Source organism: Giraffa tippelskirchi, chromosome 1 (genome assembly GCF_054371585.1).
Source record: "Giraffa tippelskirchi isolate mGirTip1 chromosome 1, T2T-mGirTip1v1.2.pri, whole genome shotgun sequence".
Taxonomy (NCBI): domain Eukaryota; kingdom Metazoa; phylum Chordata; class Mammalia; order Artiodactyla; family Giraffidae; genus Giraffa; species Giraffa tippelskirchi.
Genome location: NC_137275.1, coordinates 155723638 through 155739910, shown reverse-complemented (window position 1 = coordinate 155739910; position 16273 = coordinate 155723638). Strand labels below are relative to the sequence as shown.

The following is a 16273-nucleotide window of genomic DNA, read 5'->3' as shown; positions in this document are numbered from 1 at the left end:
TAGGTAATTGTGGGATTTACTTTTTAACCCTTGCTAGTCATTTGTTTAAGAAAGCTTATGTTACATTTTATAGCCAATGACATGAGAAAGCAAGTAAGCCTGGCAGTTTATCTCACTTTTTAAAAAGAACACAGGAAAGAGACATTTCACTTTCTGCCTTTAAATACTGCTTTCAACATTCAGCTATCTTGAAGTCTTCATGTAATCCAGCTTAAGGGAAAGGCCATCCATCCCTGAAGATGGTAGAGAGGAAAGACAAAAGGACATTTGTCCTTCATAATGTTATTGAACCACTGAATTTTCCAGCTCTACCAGATGCTTTCTGTTGTTACTTAGTCTCATTGCAGTCTTTCTCTGGTCTTTTCTTATAGTTGGTGGTGGAGGGAGGTAGTGTGAGAACCCTGGAAACAGCATTTTCTGGACACGCTTGCCAGCTGGGTGCTGATAGCTTCTGTCAGTTGCAAGTCACTTGCACAGATCTAGATGGAGGGAAGAAGGAAGACTGAAGTAATTCTTTATGTTTTTGGCTCTAGCATCAAGTGTGGTGAGAGACTGCAGTTAACTGTTGTCTCTTATACCAGCAACAGCAGGTAAATGCAGGTGCCTGGGGGATGCTGAAGTGTCCAAGAGACCACAGGCTCCTGGCCTCTGTCTCAGCAGTGGCAGTGTTGGGTCCAGCAGCCTTACCTGCACAAACACTCAGGAGGTTATCCTTTGGTTTCTCTAGGTCTTTCAATACCTTAGTGCCCGATTCCTTTTATGAAAGTTCCTTGGCTCAAAAACTCTACAGTGATTTATATTTTCCTGTCTAGACTCTGATTGGGTTCTATCATCTAGGGAACTGCTTTCCTATCCGACTCGTTATAAGAAATAGTGGATTACTCTTACTGTTAGGATACTTTTAGCTTCAATTGAGTAGTTGTTAGTGATGCTCAGTTTGGGACAGACAGTGGGTAGGGGAAAGGGAATTTGTTGAGCCACTACTCAATGCCAAGCTTAGTGGAAAGTGTTTAATATATGTTATCTTATGTTTTTAATAGAATAATTTTATGTTATTTGCCATACACAATCCATGTTCTTCTCCTGTATAACCTTCTTAAGGATGTAGACTGTCTATTTATCTGTATTTGTCATTCACCATTCCTTGAAAAGGACTTGCCCAGAGCAGATTCAGTTTATTTGGAGATTTTCCTGAAGTCAAACCAAAGGCTGGATGCATATTTCTTGTTCTCCTCTGTTTTGAAAAACTTGATGTTTCTTTTCGCATCTTCCAGGTTCACCAGTAGTCAAAGCAAATTAACAGCTACAACCCTGCCTAAGCCCATGTGAAATAAATGTCTGTGAAGTCTTTTATCTGTAAGTTATTTTGACATAAGCAATGTCTATTTTTTGAGGCAAAAACTGAAAATCTACTTATCAAATTCTGAACTGCTGAACCAGCCTCAACACAACTGATGGCTCTTTAAACAACCCAGCTTTCCCTTTAATGGTCCTCATTAAACACTCTCTGTGCTTTCCAAGAGTTCCAAATGAATGAAGTAAAGCTGACTAGCGTATTGGCCAATTTCCCTTTGGACAGTTTCTCCCTCCCCACCCTCTCCACACTTGCCAAATCCCACCAGGCAGCCTGCTGTGGCAGAAACCTGGTTACCAGGGAGGTGTGGGTGATGAGTTATAAACAGTTATAAGTCAACAGAGGAGAAATGTGAATGCTTCAGAAAATCAGCCATCTGGCCTTGGAATGAGAACGCAAGGAAGATTCAGAAGGGAAATCAAGAAAGGAGAGAAGAAAGGCACTGCTGGGGCTCGGGGTTGGGGGGTGGGTGGGTACAGGCTCAGGGAGAAGGGGTTCTAATGTGATTCCGGTCTGCTCTTAGATGAAGGGGAGGCAGGCCATGCTGAGCAGAAAGGCTGGGGTGGGAAGTGAACTGGCAGAGCCAGCTTTCTGGCTAAGCTGCTTAAGGAGGATATTAGTGAAGATTCTGACATTGGGAGGGAGTCTGTGCAGAGGGCTTTGAGCTTGAAATTGGCTCATTTTGCTACCTGAGAACTGGAGAGATTCAAATAAAAGCCTAAATTAATTGAAATGAATGTTTGTTACGGAAAATGCAGAAAATTAGAAAGAGAACAGTAGTCTCATCACTTAATTTTCTGTCATCCCACCTCCCAAACATAACCGTCATTAAGATACATGCCCTTCCATGGCTTTTCTCGGCCAGCTCTTGCATTATGTAATCATAATGATGCTATTTGTACACCTTTGCAATTCTATTGCTTTCACCTCGTGTAGTTTGGGAATCATTTCCCCATTTTTTCATATCGTGATTTGTATTATTATAATTATGCATAGTATGACATCAAATATGTGCAGTTCCTAATGCATCTGATTTGTGTACGGACTCAGTCATTCAGTCGTGTCGAACTCTTTGCAACCCAATGGACTATAGCTGGCCAGGCTGCTCTGTCCATGGACTCTCCAAGCAAGAAGACTGGAATTGGTTGCCAGGGGGTCTTCCCAACCCAGGGATCAAACCCAGGTCTCCTGCATTGCAGATTCTTTACCACTGAGCCACTGGGGAAGCCCAACTACCTGTAGTTATATGTTGATATTGTTGTAAATAATGCTACCATGTATATCTAAATGTAAAGTTTATTTGTTGTTCCAGATTATTTCCTTAGGCTAGCGATACGAATACACTGATTGCATTAATACGCAAGTGTATTTTTGTCTGTTGACACATTAGATTGATGTTTAATTCTGATAAACTTCTACATACCTTTACAGATAAAATATTTTCTTCATTATCATTTCAGGAACATATCATTCTTCACCTGCCCTCTTCTTCCTAGCATAGTGTAGAATACTGTAAAAGTTCTACATCTGTTGCCCCAAGAAGAGTAAGTATATAGATTATAGTCTGTGTCACTTGAGTGTGCATCTAAAACCAACAGGCTTTCACAGTGAATAATGATTTTTCTGTCCCCAGCCCCAATAGGCACACTTTCAATAGTTATTCATTATTATAGGACTGAATGGTTTGTGTTGAATATGCCACTGAAACACTTGTAAGAGATCTCTAAGAAGACCAACCCTACACCCACAGGTAGCTGCCACCAAGTGAATAGTAGTGATTTGCAGGTACCTTTAGGTAAGCATTCCTGAATAACAGAAAGGATGAATTAACAGATGTTATTGACTGAATGTTTGTGCCCCTATTTATATGTTGAAGCCTTAATTCCCTATGCGATTGTATTTGAATGTAGTGGATAATTAGGTTTAGATGAGGTCATGAGGGTGGAACCCCATTAGGAGATTAAGCCCTTCTAGGTAGAGGAAGAGACCAGGCTTTTTTTTTTTTTTTTTTCCCCATGTGAGGACAGAGCAAGAAAGCAGCCACCCACAAACCAGGCAGAGGGCTCTCAGTTCAGTTCAGTCACTCAGTTGTGTCCGACTCTTTGCGACCCCATGGACTGCAGCATGCCAGGCTTCCCTGTCTATCACCAACTCCCAGAGCTCCTTTTACTAACTCTCAATTACCTCACATCACTTCCCTTAGTAAGTAGTCTAAGCATATCCTTCAAAGTCAATAGCTGTAATGATTTTGCTTAATATTATAGGAGTAATTCAACAAGAAAATTTCATCTTTTCCCTTCCTCATTTCTGTACTTTTCACATTCTAGGGGTCTTGCTACTTTGAAGAGTGTCATAGAGTTGGGGAGTTTTCATGTGTGCTGAGTTGCTTCAGTCATATCCAACTCTTTGCATTTCAATGGACCATAGCCTGCCAGACTCCTTGGTCCATGGGATTCTCCAGGCGAGAATACTGGAGTTTTCATAGTAGCCAGTTTTAATCGCTTAGTTTATCTATGGGGAGATTGTGGCATGACTAAAGAAAGGGACTTACTTAATTCATTACTATAAGGTAAAAATCTACCTCTGATTCCTCAGCCCACTCCATCACATCCCCCTTAGTACATAAAGGAACATATTACTAAAAAAAAAAAAAAAAAAGAAAGAAAGAAAGAAAAGGAACCATATTACTTATACTAAATTTCTTTCTCCTCCCTCCATTCTTCTGCCTATTGAATGCTTATTAAAAAGAAAGTAATCATATAGATTTTTTAAAAATAAAGAGGTCACTAATTCAAAGAAAACTGCCCTTAATAACTTATATTCCCTACAAAGTTACACGTGAGAGAAAATAGTTCTAACTAAATTACCACTTATAGTGTACATTGTTGTCGTTGTTCAGTCATTCAGTCGTGTCCAACTCTGTGACCCTGTGGACTGCAGCACACCAGGCTTCCCTGTCCTTTACTGTCTTCCTGAGTTTGCTCAAACTCATGTCCATTGAATTGGTGATGCCATCCAACCATCTCATCCTATGTCACCCCCTTCTCTTGCCCTCAATCTTTCCCAACATCAGGGTCTTTTCCAATGAGTAGAAAATTATAGCCTAAAGTCTATTCGTCTTAAGTTGAACGCAATTCTTTCAAATTGTTGGATCCAAGTCTCAATGAAACCAGCATTAGATATACATAAGAAACCAAAATTTGTTTCATGTAAAGCAAGTGTTTTAATCAATAAATACATTAATGATGAGATATTGTCAAATACCACAAAAGTTGTACAATAGGCTAGTTCTTTACTTAACAATGAAACAATTTTAATTATTGTGTTTCTGTGAGAAAATACATATGAGGAGGAGAACGTCCTTGTGAAGTCTCTTATTAACCCAGTTTTAACAAGAAGTGCAAAATGGAAGGTAATCAGCCTTTGTGCATAGCATTATAATGATGGTAATCGAAACCATGCAATCACTTGGATATTTTGCTCTCTATAACTAGCTCTGAATAATCAGTGATTTTCAATGGTAGCAAAGTGGCTATTTCAGATTGCAACACTAGCAAAGCATTGTGATGTTTACATTTAACCAGATATAGTCTCTTTTGATGGTATTTAGAAGGAACAAAATTTCAAAGAGGGGGAAGAAAACAAGGGTTGTTTTTAATATTACAGTTTAGTTGAGCATTTGGATCAGAATTGTAAAAATACATTATTGCTTGCTTGGTTTTGCCAAATTACTTTTTAATAACATTATTTTAAGAATAAGAAAGTCCTCAAATGTTAATTTGGTCACTCCACATTCCCCATTATGTGGCTGAAAACGTATTTATTGCAAGACACAGATTGGAAGGAGCATAGGATTTTCAGTCTCTTTCAGTGTAGGGTGGTATAGTGTAGTATCATTTCATCATTTCAGAAGAACAATGTACTCATGGTATTCACATTCATTTATAACACAGTTTATGTCACCCCCTGCCTGCTGTATCAGACATTCTTTACCTAAGGTACAGGTGGATAGACCCCAGAGATTTGAGAGGAGCAACCATTTGTCATGGATGGAGATAAAAGTAGTTTTATGGATCTCCATGCTGTCCAAAGGACTCTAGAGAGTCTTTTCCAGTGCCACAATTTGAAAGCGTCAATCCTTTCATGCTCAGCCTTCTTTATTGTCCAACTTTCATATCTATACATGACTACTAGAAAAACCATAGCTTTGACTATATGGACCTTTGTTGGCAAAGTGATATCTCTGCTTTTTAATATGCTGTCTAGGTTTGTCATAGCTTTCCTTCCAAGGAGCAGGTGTCTTTTCTCTTTATGATAGGATTCACCAAATTCTCAAAGTAATATGAAAAGCTGAATTGTGCTACAGACCCCTGACCTTGATAAGGCTTTTTTTTTTTTTCCCCAGAGTCTTTCTATTTCTTTGAGCTCTACATCCAAGGTGTTTAAAAGTCACGTCTTCCTCTCTGGGCTATCCCTAGGCCCCTGATGCAGCACTATAGGCAAAACTGGTCTTTCAAAAAAAATATTGACTTTCTAAAGATTAAACAAACATTTAATTTTTCTTACTGGAAAATTACTGAAATGATCCCAAAATATATAAAATCTTCTCCTAAAATTCCAACTGCCACTATCAGATTTTTTAATCACCTCTACCTTGCAAAAATAGGAAAACCATATTTGAAGAAAGATTAGCTGGCATATTTTTAGAGAGTTTCAGATGGATTGTGGACAAAGAGGTGAAAAAACATTGGAGACTTCGAATGATCTCAATGGAAAGAACAGTGATGAGAGAAGCTTCTGGGACTATAGAAAGAAAAATAATTAAAAAGGACTCAGGAAACTTTCCTATTGCATTATGTATCTGTCTACATATCAGTAAGTGAAGCTGAGTAATAAACAAAGGGACCTGGAAATTGTGAAGCAGAAGACTTTCCTTGAGAATTCTCACACTAAATAGGAGATTCTCAGGTCCAGGGATCCAGCAAAATGGGGAATCATATAGAAATGCTGAGGTTCAGGTCAATACCAAGAGAATGAAGAGGTTTACTGCTCCTTACTGGGCTATAAATAGGTGTGTAAGATGTCGAACAAGAAACTTGGGGTCAAAAAAAATGAGAATGAAAACAAGTTTAAAGAGTGATTGTAAAGGACCAAACAGATCCTAAAAACATCTAGAAGTTCTGAGATTTTAAAAATCTGCTTTATTTAACTCAGTGTTTATATGCAATGTTTCATAAATAAGATTTAGATGTATTTCTTAAGTGATGTCATTAATATTCCATGAAACTAATATATGTAGAATATGCCTTGGGGATAGAATATATCCCCAAAATGTGCTTTGAAGGATTTGACTTATTTGACTTATAAACTGACTTAGCAGAAGCAATTTAATGGCCAAGAAGGCAAGCCCTGGAATCAGAATGTCTGAATTACAGACAGCTCTCAAACTTAATTCTAACGTGACTTTGGACTTCATTCTGTACCTCTATTTTTGCATCGATAAAATGAGGTTCATAATAGCATTTTTCTCATAATGTCATTATAAAGGTTAAAGGCATAAAACCTGAAAAAAAGCACTTAGCATAACGCCAGGACCATGGTAAATTCTAGATAAATATCAGTTATCATTGTCATCATCATTATCATCTTCATTACCATTAGTGAAGTAGCTTAGTTTAAAAAAAAAAAAAATCAGGGAAGAATAATACATTGATTAGGATTGTTAGGTAGTTAGAATAGGAAAATGGAATCCAGAATGCTGGTGGCTAAAAGACCAGGAATGGAAAAACCCACGAAAATAGAACAAAGGAAAGTCTTAGGACTGTCGTGAGGACCTCAGGTAGAACAAACAGCACTCGTGCCTAGCCCAATTCACAAAAGGCAGGCACAGGGGGAGAAAAAAACATTTAAAAAGGAGCAAAAGGGCTGGGGGTCTCTCTCCTGTGTGCGCGTGCTCACTCTCTCCCACTCTGTTCTCTCCCGCACACTCACTCGCACTCTCTCTTTTCTCTTCGCGTCTTTTGGGTCGCCATGCCCTCATGCCTGGAGGATGTATTTTCCTTTATTTTCTAAATAAAACTGAGCTGTAACACGGAACTGTAACACTGTCCAAGAGCTGTGACCACCGAGGGCTTTAACGTCCATTGCTTCAAATCTTTGTTGTGACGAGACAGAACCGAGGAAATTACACACTCCCCTGACAGGATAGACCAGGATTTTCTTATGGAGACAACATCCTGTTTCCAGTGGTTTAAATATGTACCACCAGGAGAAGTCTATAGTCATTCAGGGACTCAGGTTGTTGGAAGTTTTATTTTGTCACATGTTTCCATGATTGTTGACCCAGAAAAAGAGAACATGGAGAATCACACAGAGTAATTATAGTTTCTAACCAAAAGTGACATAAGTTCTTCAGTTCTCATTTAATTGGCCAAGGACACTTCCCTTCCTTATTTATTTATTTATTTATTTTTTACTACCTATTGATACCTTAGTACCTATATTGCTCCTCACTTGACTGCCCATCACATTTGTTTCATGCAGTACTTTTGACCATTTTTTAAAAAAATTAATAGAAGACTTAATGAATGCTATCCCTTCTAACTTTATAAATCTAAGACCATGAGATCTCTAAAGACTTTTCTAAGCCAAAATACTATGATTATAAATCTTTCCATTTTGTACTTTAGCCCATAATGTACTGAAAGGTTGTTGCTGAACCACGAAAGATGCCAGGATTCTTGGCCTCCAGGGGAGAAGAATTCAATCTGGGGCCAGTGAGAAGGCTTGATCACTCAGAGCTTTTGTGTAATAAAGTTTCATTAAAATATAAAAGAGATAGAGAAAGCTTCTGACATAGACATCAGCAGGGGGCAGAAAGAGTGCCCCCTGCTAGTCTTTAGCCGGATGTTATATAGCTACTAGCAGTCTGCTAATTAGAGAAAGAAAATGTCTCAAAACTCAGAGAATGGCACCAGGCCCCTCCACCACTCATTGGCACAAGGTGAGTTGTCCCCAGCCATAAAATGATTGACATGAATTTTGAAGAAAGGCAGATGTCCAAGCAAATACAAGTCTCATTAACATAGCTTAAGAGAACATTTGCATGAGTAAAACATACCGGTTTGTCAAGTTGGTTCTGAGCCTTAGGTACTTGAAGACAGAGTCTAGGGTAAATACATAGTTCCTTAACATAGCTTAAGACAAACATTTTGATAAGAAAAATGCATTGGTTAGTTCAAAGTTTGAGAAAAGTTAAGTTCAGGTGGAGCCAGGTGTTGTCATGGCAACACAGAATTTTAAGAGAAATCTCCTTTTAAATTTATATAGTTCAGTTCAGTTCAGTCGCTCAGTCGTGTCCGCTCAGTCGTGTCCGACTCTCTGCGACCCCATGAATTGCAGCACGCCAGGCCTCCCTGTCCATCACCAACTCCCGGAGACTACCCAAACCCACGTTCATCGAGTCGGTGATGCGATCCAACCATCTCATCCTCTGTCATCCCCTTCTCCTCCCGCCCCCAATCCTACCCAGCATTAGGGTCTTTTCCAATCAGTCAACCCTTCACATGAGGTGGCCAAAGTATTGGAGTTTCAGCTTCAACATCAGACCTTCCAATGAACACCCAGGATTGATCTCTTTTAGGATGGATTGATTGGATCTCCTTGCAGTCCAAGGGACTCTCAAGAGTCTTCTCCAACACCACAGTTCAAAAGCATCAATTCTTCGGCGCTCAGCTTTCTTCACCGTCCAACTCTCACATCCATACATGACCGCTGGAAAAACCATAGCCTTGACTAGACGGACTTTTGTTGGCAAAGTAATGTCTCTGCTTTTAAATATGCCATCTAGGTTGGCCATAACCTTCCTTCCAAGGAGTAAGTGTCTTTTAATTTCATGGCTGCAGTCACCATCAGCAGTGATTCTGGAGCCCAAAAAAGTAAAGTCTGACACTGTTTCCACTGTTTCCCCATCTATTTCCCATGGAGTGATGGGACCGGATGCTATGATCTTAGTTTTCTGAATGTTGAGCTTTAAGCCAACTTTTTCACTCTCCTCCTTCACCTTCATCAAGAGGCTCTTCAGTTCTTCTTCACTCTCTGCCATAAGGGTGGTGTGATCCGCGTATCTGAGGTTATTGATATTTCTCCTGGCAATCTTGACTCCAGCTTGTGTTTCTTCCAGCCCAGCATTTCTCATGATGTGCTCTGCATATAAGTTAAATAAGCAGGGTGACAATATACAGCCTTGATGTACTCCTTTTCCTATTTGGAACCAGTCTGTTGTTCCATGTCCAGTTCTAACTGTTGCTTCCTGACCTTCATACAGGTTTCTCAAGAGACAGGTCAGATGGTCTGCTATTCACATCTCTTTCAGAATTTTCCACAGATTATTGTGATCCACACAGTCAAAGGCTTTGGCATAGTCAATAAAGCAGAAATAGATGTTTTTCTTGAACTCTCTTGCTTTTTCAATGATCCAGCGGATATTGGTAATTTGATCTCTGGTTCCTCTGCCTTTTCTAAAACCAGCTTGAACATCTGGAAGTTCATGGTTCACGTATTGCTGAAGCCTGGCTTGGAGAATTTTGAGCATTACTTTACTAGCATGTGAGATGAGTGCAATTGTGCGGTAGTTTGAGCATTCTTTGGCATTGCCTTTCTTTGGGATTGGAACGAAAACACCTTTTCCAGTCCTGTGGCCACTGCTGAGTTTTCCAGATTTGCTGGCATATCGAGGGCAGCACTTTCACAGCATCACCTTTGAGGATTTGAAATAGCTCAACTGGAATTCCATCACCTCCACTAGCTTTGTTCGTAGTGATGCTTTCTAAGGCCCACTTGACTTCAGATTCCAGGATGTCTGGCTCTAGGTGAGTGATCACACCATCGTGATTATCTGTGTCGTGAAGATCTTTTTTGTACAGTTCTTCTGTGTATTCTTGCCACCTCTTCTTTATATCTTCTGCTTCTGTTAGGTCCATACCATTTCTGTCCTTTATCGAGCCTATCTTTGCATGAAATGTTCCTTTGGTATCTCTAATTTTCTTGAAGAGATCTCTAGTCTTTCCCAATCTGTTGTTTTCCTCTATTTCTTTGCACTGATCGCTGAGGAAGGCTTTCTTATCTCTCCTTGCTATTCTTTGGAACTCTGCATTCAGATGGGAATATCTTTCCTTTTCTCCTTTGCTTTTCGCTTCTCTTCTCTTCCCAGCTATCTGTAAGGCCTCCTTAGACATCCATTTTGCTTTTTTGCATTTCTTTTCCATGGGGATTTTCTTGATCCCTGTCTCCTGTACAATGTCACGAACCTCTGTCCATAGTTCATCAGGCACTCTGTCTATCAGGTCTAGTCCCTTAAATCTATTTGTCACTTCCACTGTATACTCATAAGGGATTTGATCTAGGTCATACCTGAATGGTCTAGTGGTTTTTCCTACTTTCTTCAATTTAAGTCTGACTTTGGCAATAAGCAGTTCATGATCTGAGCTACAGTCTGCTCCTGGTCTTGTTTTTGCTGACTGTATAGAGCTTCTCCATCTTTGGCTGCAAAGACTAGAATCAATCTGATTTCGGTGTTGACCATCTGGTGATGTCCACGTGTAGAGTCTTCTCTTGTGTTGTTGGAATAGGGTGTTTGCTATGACCAGTGCATTCTCTTGGCAAAACTCTATTAGCCTTTGCCCTGCTTCATTCTGTACTCCAAGGCCAAACTTGCCTGTTACATCAGGTGTTTCTTGACTTCCTACTTTTGCATTCCAGTCCCCTATAATGAAAAGGACATCTTTTTTGGGTGTTAGTTCTAGAAGGTCTTGTAGGTCTTCATAGAACCGTTCAACTTCAGCTTCTTTGGTGTTACTGGTCAAGGCGTAGACTTGGATTACCGTGATATTGAATGGTTTGCCTTGGAAACGAACAGAGATCATTCTGTCGTTTTTGAGATTGCATCCAAGTACTGCATTTTGGACTCTTCTGTTGACCATGATGGCTACTCCATTTCTTCTAAGGGATTTTTGCCCACAGTAGTAGATATAATAGAGAAGGGCAAAAAAATCTAGCACTTGTAGTTTGTTTCCTCCTGTCACTTAAGAGAGGAAAAAATGTCTGACACTTGCAGCCTATTTCCTCCATTTGGAGATCCCTGGCCTTCCTGCCTGTTACCCTTTCAGTACCCCCCTGTTTATTTACAGAATGACCATTAGGGTCAACTTCCAATTTTTAATAACAGCGGATAGAAAAGATGGTGTACTGAAGAAAAAGGCTGGGGTATAAAGCCAAAAAGTTTCAAAAAACAAAGAATAAATTATTTTAAATTAAAACAAGCTAAACTGGAACAATATGAGTGAATGGCCAAAAATCCCAGCAAGTTCTCTTGACCCCAGAAAACATATAAAATCACATGTTTCAGAGTTTCTCACAGTATCTAACAGTTTTTCTAAATGACTGATTCACATTGGGGTGCTTATTAAAAATGCAAATTCCTAAGACTCTACATCAGATCTGCTGAATTTTTATCAAAGTGTCTGACCATATTATGTATTCCCTTAAATAGCAGCTATTTTTACTTTTAGTAGGTAAAAATATTAAATATGTCATTTAAAAAAGAAAACTCATGGCAGAACCATCCCTGTCTCCAAGGCAATATGAAGATAGCTATAGGGGCTTCCCCAATGGCTCAATAAGGAAAGAATCTGCCTGCAATGCAGGAGACGCAGGAGACTCAGATTTGATATCTGAGTTGGGAAGTTCCCCGGAGGAGGAAACGGCAACCCTTGCAGTATTCTTGCCTGGGAAATCCCATATGGACAGAGAAGCCTGGTGGGCTACAGTCCATGGGGCAGAAGAGTAGTACATGGCTGAGCACGAGCAAATAGCAGAAGCTCAGGTGTGAAACCTCCAGTGAGGGTGGCAGTGAGGGTGATGAGAGAAGAATCTTGATAATACTAGTAGAAAAGAGGAAGAATAAAGCAGTGAACTTTATTTCAAATTTTTGAGCCTGGATGAGTGACAAGCAGGGGATGATTACATTTTCAAAGGAATGGTGCAGGCAACAAATGTTACAAAAGGTCAAAAAGTTGGAGGAGCCATGTGGCCAACCCAGAGCATTTGGACCAGCCTTAGGAAAGAGACATATGGGAACATTGTCTCATAGACAAAAATGTAATTTGTGATAAATATGATATGGGATTGGGGGGAATGTAAGGACAAGTTGAAAATAACCTTGAAATTTCCAGGCAGTGTGACAAGGATGGATGGTGTTTGATTTGAAAGAGAGAAAAAAAAAAAAGGAATTGGATAAACTTTATTTTTCTAGTGGTGGACATGTTACTTCAAATCAACTTCAGACTCTGATATAAAAGAGGCATATGCTATAGTTTAGTATTCAAAGCCAGATTTTAATGTTGCACACAGGTGGTTATTTGAATTCAGGACACCCCAGCTAGCTCAGAGTGCTGCTACATGTTCCATGACACTTCCCTTTCCTCCTCCTTGGCCTCTTTGACTTAATATCCAGCTCTGCTCCATGATTCACTTGGGTTTTTCAGACAAATCCCTCCTGACAAACCCACAAATCTTTCCAGACTTAGTGTGAAGAAGTCATGGAGCTGAACTAACTTCCCAGTTCTTGTTTTGACTTTGAGGTTGGTCTTTCAGGTGTGTAGGAAAAAGACTTCATAAGCAAGAAGGTTAAAAATCATAGAGAAAGATGTCTGGAAGGGAAGCTGGCTCTGCCACAGGGGCCCAGAGAGCTGTTCACACCCACGTGAATGACAACTGCAGGTCTCTGAGAGTTCCTGGGGGGAGGCACACAGCAGAAAGCACACAGCTTGATTTACAGATGCCAATTTGAGCTTACAGCCTGGTATGTATTTTGATTTGAGAACTCAGCAAATTGGATGAGAAAGTAATAAATGGAAGATGAATATGAAACAAAAAACAGCCTGTTTGCAATAAACTGTCACCTATCTTTGGAGAGGCAAGTTTTTTAAGAGGTGAAGTGTGGTTGAATTTGGAAGTTAGAAATCTGAATAAGTTTGCCTGTGGTGCTACAGGGCCATTACGGTTTGGGAAAAAATAGCCCTAAGAATGGAGGGATTCTACATCTGTCTTATTCTGACTTTGATTCTTTTCTTGAAAAACTGCTATCAAGCAAAAGCCTCACCTCTAGACAGGGTTTGGGGTCGTGTCAAGCAGCCAGGTGTACCCTCGAGGAAAAAAGGAAGTGACAGCTGGAGAATCCTGCCTCAGAAATTCCCAGTAGCATTAATGAGGAGGTCAGCCTCATACCTCCTGCAAGAAGGCAGGCTTCCTCCTCCCATCAGGTGTTTTGTCCATAAGGCTAGAGAAATGTCTTTGATAAAATTCAAAGAGCCTGAAGAATTATCATAAAAAAGATCAGTTCAAACATTTTCCTGAACATAAGACCTGCTATGGGAGTGTATTGTAGAAATGTATGTGAAGTCAAGTGGGCCTTAGAAAGCATCACTACGAACAAAGCTAGTGGAGGTGATAGAATTCCAGTTGAGCTATTTCAAATCCTGAAAGATGACGCTGTGAAAATGCTGCACTCAATATGCCAGCAAATACGGAAAACTCAGCAGTGGCCACAGGACTGGAAAAGGTCAGTTTTCATTCCAATCCCAAAGAAAGGCAATGCCAAAGAATGCTCAAACTACCACACAATTGCACTCATCTCACACGCTAGTAAAGATGACATCACCTTTATGGCAGAAAGTGAAGAGGAACTAAAGGGCCTCTTGATGAAAGTGAAAGTGGAGAGTGAAAAAATTGGCTTAAAGCTCAACATTCAGAAACCTAAGATCATGGCATCTGGTCCCATCACTTCATGGCAAATAGATGGGGAAACAGTGAAAACAGTGGCTGACTTTATTTTGCAGGGCTCCAAAATCACTGCAGATGTTGATTGTAGCCATGAAATTAAAAGATGCTTACTCCTTGGAAGGAAAGTTATGACCAACCTAGACAGCATATGGAGAAGGCAATGGCACCCCACTCCAGTACTCTTGCCTGGAGAATCCCATGGACAGAGGAGCCTGGTGGGCTGCAGTCCATGGGGTCGCTAAGAGTCGGACAACTGAGCGACTTCACTTTCACTTTTCCCTTTCATGTACTGGAGAAGGAAATGGCAACCCACTCCAGTATTCTTGCCTGGAGAATCCCAGGGACAGCGGAGCCTGGTGGGCTGCCGTCTGTAGGGTCACACAGAGTCGGACATGACTGAAGTGACTTAGCAGGCAGACAGCATATTGAAAAGCAGAGGCATTACTTTGTCAACAAAGGTCCATCTAGTCAAAGCTATGGTTTTTCCAGTGGTCGTGTATGGATGTGAGAGTTGGGACTATAAAGAAAGCTGAGCGCCGAAGAATTGAAGCTTTTGAACTGTGGTGTTGGAGAAGACTATTGAGAGTCCCTTGGACTGCAAGGAGATCCAACCAGTCCATCCTAAAGGAAATCAGTCCTGGGTGTTCATTGGAAGGACTGATGTTGAAGCTGAAACTCGAGTATTTTGGCCACCTGATGCGAAGAGCTCACTTATTTGAAAAGACCCTGATAGTGAAAAAGATTGAGGGCAGGAGGGGAAGGGGATGACAGAGGATGAGATGGCTCGATGGCATCACCGACTCAATAGACATGTGTTTGGGTAAACTCCAGGAGCTGGTGATGCACAGGGAGGCCTGGCGTGCTGCGGTTCATGGGGTCGCAAAGAGCTGGACATGACTAAGCGACTGGACTGAAGTGAATTGTGCCTCAAAGTGTGGGATAAACCTACCTGCCATTTCAGCCTCACTGTGAGAACCCTAATGTTTCCTCATGTTTCCTATTCCTTTTTCTATATTATAATTAGGCATATTTCTTTTACAGTTCTTAACTTTGACTACTGGTCTCCTTTCCCATCTCCTTACACCTATCTTCTAGCATTTTTGACTATTCACTCCCTCACTTAGAAACCTCTTTCACCCATGTTTCTCAGTCCTAGGATACCTACGGCTCAATTCTCTTCAGTTCCTCAAGTGGGAACTTACATTCTCCAGGGCCCCAAGTCCCATGGAGCTGAAGAGCAGGCAGGTCTGAATCCAGAGCATTGGGAAACCTGTAAGAGAATTGTTTATTGAGGAGATCTAGGGGCAACGATCAGACCACATACATGGAAAGCACTACATAACCAAAGGCAACAAAAACCCCATTTAGATTGTTGCTCTCAGAGATCACAGTTTTAATTACTCATGAATTGCTTTTCAGTGAGCCACTGATCAGCGTTTTGCCTGAATGTCCCACAGAAAGTCAGCCTATAAAGACTTTTTACAGAGAAATCTCTGCCTCTGAAACTAAATTGACAATTACTTCCCTGGGCTGTTTAATGTGGCCTGCTATTGTTATGCTAATGTAGGCCCTGTTAATACTGAGGTGACTTTATACAATGCCAGGATGTGTGGGAGCAGCATTCTATAAACCAATTAATAATATTTTCTGGAGTGGAGAAATCATCAATCTATTTGGCAACTAAGCGACCTTAAATGTGTCATGGACTAATGAAAGATGAATAGTGGGAGGTAGAACTTGGAGGAAAAAATGAGCCATTTGAGCATCAGTAGTTACCCACCAATCCTGTAAGGAAATTAACTCTTCTTCAAGAAAATTATGTGGTCGGGTAGATCTCCTTAACTATCCAAGTAAAAGGGATTCCTGGCCAGTTGATTCCAGACTTATTTCCAATGAAGCAGCAGGAATATCCCCCTATGAAAGATGGATGCAGGGCTATTTTTAGACTTCACCACCCTCTGAAATATATTTAAATGCATCCACATTCTCATTACATACATACTTTGGGGTAAAGATTTTGAAAAAGAAACATTTATTTGCTTTCAAAAATATGTGACTACAGGTCACTCTTTTAATTTA

General features: G+C 40.4%; 1 long non-coding RNA gene across 1 annotated transcript in view; it reads right to left on the bottom strand.

Moving 5' to 3' along the window:
- LOC145510168 (uncharacterized) overlaps positions 1-8627 on the bottom strand; it is a 52753-nt gene extending 44126 nt beyond the window's left edge. The window contains exon 1 of the long non-coding RNA XR_014056849.1: positions 8475-8627. This is a non-coding gene — a long non-coding RNA (uncharacterized LOC145510168). The remainder of the gene's footprint in view (positions 1-8474) is intronic.
- Between the last annotated feature and the right edge of the window lie 7646 nt (positions 8628-16273).